Source organism: Otolemur garnettii, unplaced genomic scaffold, assembly GCF_000181295.1.
Source record: "Otolemur garnettii isolate 467f Iridium unplaced genomic scaffold, OtoGar3 scaffold00077, whole genome shotgun sequence".
Taxonomy (NCBI): domain Eukaryota; kingdom Metazoa; phylum Chordata; class Mammalia; order Primates; family Galagidae; genus Otolemur; species Otolemur garnettii.
This window is the reverse complement of record NW_003852472.1, coordinates 9,260,669-9,265,771: the sequence shown is the minus strand read 5'-3', so window position 1 is coordinate 9,265,771 and position 5,103 is coordinate 9,260,669. Positions and strand designations below refer to the sequence as shown.

At 38.5% G+C, this 5,103-nt stretch overlaps 1 pseudogene; it reads left to right on the top strand.

The window, feature by feature from the left end:
* Positions 1-805: 805 nt before the first annotated feature.
* On the top strand, positions 806-1,184 carry LOC100955038 (annotated as a pseudogene).
* The last annotated feature ends 3,919 nt before the right edge of the window (positions 1,185-5,103 follow it).

Sequence of the window (5,103 nt, the reverse complement as noted above, 5' to 3'; positions counted from 1 at the left end):
CTCAGCGCCCATAGCACAGTGGTTGCGGCGGCAGCCACATACACTGAGGCTGAAGGGTTTGAACCCAGGCAGGGGCCGCTAAACAACAATGACAACTGCAACAAAAAATAGCCAGCCTTGTGGCAGGTGCCTGTTGTCCCAGCTACTTGGGAGCCTGAGGCAAAAGAATTGCTTAAACCCAAGAGTTGGAGGTTGCTGTGAGCTGTGACACCACAGCACTCTACTGAGGGTGACATAGTGAGACTCTATCTCAAAAGAAAAAACGAATTAAAAGAAACAAAGATGGTCATTATACATGTAATGGTAAAGGGAGCAATTCAATAAAAAGACATCATAATCTTAAATATATATGCACTCAACACAGGAGCTCCCAGATTCACAAAGCAAATTCTACTAGACTAAAGCAAAGAAATAAACAATAGTGTTGAAATTACCAGGGACTTCTATACCCTACTAGAAGGACTGGACATCATCAAAACAGAAAATCAATAAATACTAGACTTACACAGGACTCTAGAACACATGGACCTAAGAGGCATTTACATAACGTTTTACCCCAAAACTACTAACTATATATTCTTCTTATCATGTGGGACATTTTCTAAGACTGATCATATCTTAGACCACAAAACAAGTCTCAGCAAATGCAAAAAAATTGAAAGTATACTATGTATCTTCTCAGACTGCAGTGGAATAAACTAGAAATCAATCACTCTACACAAAGTCATGGAAATTAAATAACCTGATGATGAGTGATTATTGGGCAAGTGACAAAATTAAAATATAAATCAGTGGAACAATTTGGAATGAAAGGAAGAGGAGGAAAGGGGAATCATGGCAGCTATGGTTTACGGTGTTCTAGGGAGGAAAAAGTTGACAAGCTTGGTAACAACTTCTGTCTGTTTCACGCATCCTGGCACTCACTCAGTGCTGTGGAGCAAAGGTTGTTCACAGTATAAACAGGTAACCATCAATGAAGACATGCCTGTTGTGATGGAAAAATCCTTATGAGGAGCCTCTTAAGAAATGTATCTTGTGTGGAAAACATGTAGATTATAAGAATGTACAGCTTTTGTCCCAGTTTATTTCTCCATTTACTGGATGCATTTATGGAAGGCACATAACAGGTCTTTGTGGGAAGAAACAGAAAGAAATCACAAAAGCGATTAAAAGAACTCAAATAATAGGGTTTATGCGATTAAAAGAACTCAAATAATAGGGTTTATGCCAGTTACATATAAGGATCCTGCTTATCTCAAAGACCCTAAAGTTTGCAACATCAAGTATTGGGGATAAGTGACATATTACCACCAATAAACTTATTTTACAGTATAATATATATAAAAATCAAAAGATTCCTTGAACTGAATGACAAAGAGGATGTAAACTTTCAAACTCTGTGGGATACAACTAAAGCTATCTTAAGGAATAAGTTCATAGCCTTAAATGCCTCCATAAAAATTCGCAGAAAGATCCCAAATAAACAATCTAATGTCACATCTCAAGGAACTAGAAAAAGAACAAACAAGACCCAGAACCACTAGAAGTGAAATAACAAAGCTCAGAGCCAAACTAAATGAAAGGGAAACCAAAAAAACAATATAAAAGATCAGTGAAACAAAAGTTGGATATTTGAAAAGATAAACAAAAATCAATAGATCACTACCCAGATTAACTGGAAATAGAAGAGAAAGGATTCAAACTCAATAAAAGTAAAAAGGGAAACATTACAACTGATACCACAGAAATACAAAATATTGTATATATTATGAAAACTTTTATACACACAAAATAGAAAACATAGAGGAAATAGATAAATTCCTAGAAACATACCACCTCCCAAACCTGCATCAGGAAGAAATAGAAACTTTGAACAGACTGATAATTAGCAGCAAGATTGAATCAGTAATTTTAAAAAATCTACCAACAAAGCCCCAGACTAGACAGATTCACAATCAAACTCTACCAGACCTACAAAGAACTGATATCTATCCACAGAAATTATTATATCACATTAAGTAGGAAAACCTAGTATCTCTGTAATACCAAAGCCAAGAAAGGATACAATAAACAAAACTATAGACCAATATCCATTGTGAACATAGATGGAAAAATCCTCAACAAAATACTAGCAAACCAAATTCAACTGCACATCAAAAAGATAATTCACCATGATCAAGTGGGTTTCATCCCAGAGACACAAGGAAGGTTTAACATATACAAATCATCAATGTGGTTTACCACAAGAACAGAAGCAAAAACAAAGACCATATAAATCATCTCAGGGCATGCAAAAGCTTTTTGACAAAATTCATCACCCTTTCATGATAAAAACCCTCAAAAAAACTAGGTATAGAAGGAAAGTATCTCAAAATTACAAAAGTTGTATATAACACACCCATAGCTAACATCACACTGAATTGAGGAAAGTTGAAAGTATTCCCCCTAAGGACTAGAGGCATAAGATAAGGGGTGCAACTGTCATCACTTCTATCAACATAGTTCTGGAAGTTCTAGCCAGAGCAGTCAGGCAGGAGAAAGAAAGAAAGGGTATCCAAACTGGGAAAGAGGAAATCAAATTATTCCTGTTCGCTGACACTATGACCTTGTATCTGGAAAACACTCCAGACTCCACCAAAAGACTAGAGAATTGAAAATTCAGCAAAATCTGAGGTTACAAAATCAGTGTACAAAATTCAGTATCATTTCTAGGTGCTAAAAATAGTTGAGCTGAGAGTCAAATCAAGAACTCAATACCATTTATAATAGCTACAAAGAAAATTAAATACCTGGGAATATACTTAACCAAGGAGGTGAAAAATCTCTACAAGTAGGAGTTACATAACACTGATGAAAGAAACCAGAGATAGCACAAACAAATAGAAAAACATCTCATACTCATGGATTGGTATAATCAACTTCATTAAAATGTCCATACTGCCAAAAATGATTTACAAATTCAGTGGAGTCACCATACCAATGCCACATTTCAAGACCTAGGAAAAATAATCCTAAACTTTATTTGGAACCAAAAAAAAGAGCCCAAACAGCTAAAGCAATCTTAAGCAAAAAGAACAAATCTGGAGGCGTCATGTTACCTGACTTCAAATTATAGCAAAAAGCTATGGTAACCAAAACGACATGGTACTGGTGTAAAAGTAGAGACATAGACCAATGGAACAGAATAGAGAACCCCAGAATAAAAACACCTACCTGTAACCAACTGATTTTTGACAAAGCAGACAACACTCAAAGAAAGAAAGCCCTATTTAATAAATCATCTGGAAAAACTAGATAGCCTCATGCAGAAGAATGAAACAGGACTCCTATCTCTCACCATATACAAAAATTAACTCAAGATGGATAAAAGACTGTATTTTGCCATTTATGATGACCTTTTTGTATAATGCACATCCACATTTTAGGTCCAAACTTTCAGGAAAACACCCCTAGAAAAAGTGGCCAGGTCTTGCCTGGGAGAGACACATCTAGGGAAGCCTATCACTCCCTGGTAAACATCACATTGCACCACACTCCCACAGCTGCCTACTCTGCAAAGGCTCCCCCTTGCCTCTCTTCCCAGAGCCCTTACCTCTCCACCACATCAAGGGCCATAGTCACAATGGCTATACATATGGCCAGCAGGGCAGGAGCTTCTGAGACTGCTTAGGCCATGGGCAGCCAGGCAGATCCCTGGGGCCTGTTCAGGGCTCCCACCCTCAGCACAGCTGAGTCTCAGGGATTGACCCTCTCTGCATAGCCACAGCCTGCCTTACAAGCCCTACTACCACACCTCTCTTGATCATAGCACTCAGTGGAGGCCACTCTAGCCCACTCCTATTGGATCCTGAATCCTCCCCAGCTGGACTCCCATGTGTTCAGTGGGCCCAGGTGGGAGGATACAGCAGCTCCAGAAGGCCTGATCAGCTCCCCTGCTCTCAAGCCATACTACCCATGTATAATGCACATCCTTATTTTTCCCTCAAAAATTTGAGCAAAAAAAGTGCATGTTATACACGAGAAACTATGGTAAATGTAAGGCATGAAACCTAAAAATTCCAGAAGAAAACAGGAAAAACTCATCTAGACATTGGGCTAGGCAAAGAATTTATGACTGAGGCCCCAAAGGCAAATATAGCAACAACAAAAATAAATAAATGCTTCTTAAATTAAAAGGCTTCCACACAGCAAAGGAAATAATCAATAGCCTACAGAGTAGGAGAGAATATTTGCAAATTATACATCTGATAGAGAGTTCATATCCAGAATCTACAAAGAACTCAAACAAATTAGTAAGAAAAAAAAATCACATTAAAAAGTGGCAGAAAGAGATAAATGGAAGTTTTTCAAAAGAGGCTGCACAAGTAGCCAACAAACATATGCAAAGTGTTCAACATCACTAATCAGCAGGGAAATGCAAATAAAAACTACAAAGAGATATTACCTTATTGCTGTCAAAATGATCGTTATGAAAAGGTCAGAAAAACAATAGATGCTGCCATGAGGGCAAAAATAAAAGAATGTTTATACACTGTTAGTGGGACTTCAGATTTTTTCCTGGAAAACAGTATGGAGATTGTTCAAAGAAGTAAATGTAGGCTTACCATTCTATCCAGCAGTTCCACTAGTGGGTATCTGTCTACCCAAAGGAAAAGTAGTCATTTTATTGAAAAGACACTTGTGGCTTGGCACCTGTAGCTCAAGTGGCTAGGGCGCCAGCCACATACGCCGGAGCTGGTGGGTTCAAATCCAGCCCAGGCCTGCCAAACAACAATGACAACAAAGACACTTGGGCGGTGCCTGTGGCTCAAAGAGTAGGGTGCTGACCCCATATACTGGAGGTGACGGGTTCAAACCCAGCCCTGGCCAAAAACTGCCAAAAAAAAAAAAAAATAGCAGGGCATTGTGGCTGACGCCTGTAGTCCTAGCTACTTGGAAGACAAGGCAGAGGATCACTTAAGCCTAAGAGTTTTGAGGTTGCTGTGACCTGTGATACCATAACACTCTAACCAGGGTGACAGCTTGAGACTCTGTCTCAAAAAAAGAAAAGACACTTGTACGCAACTGTTTTTCACAGCACAATTTACAATTGCAAAGATATGG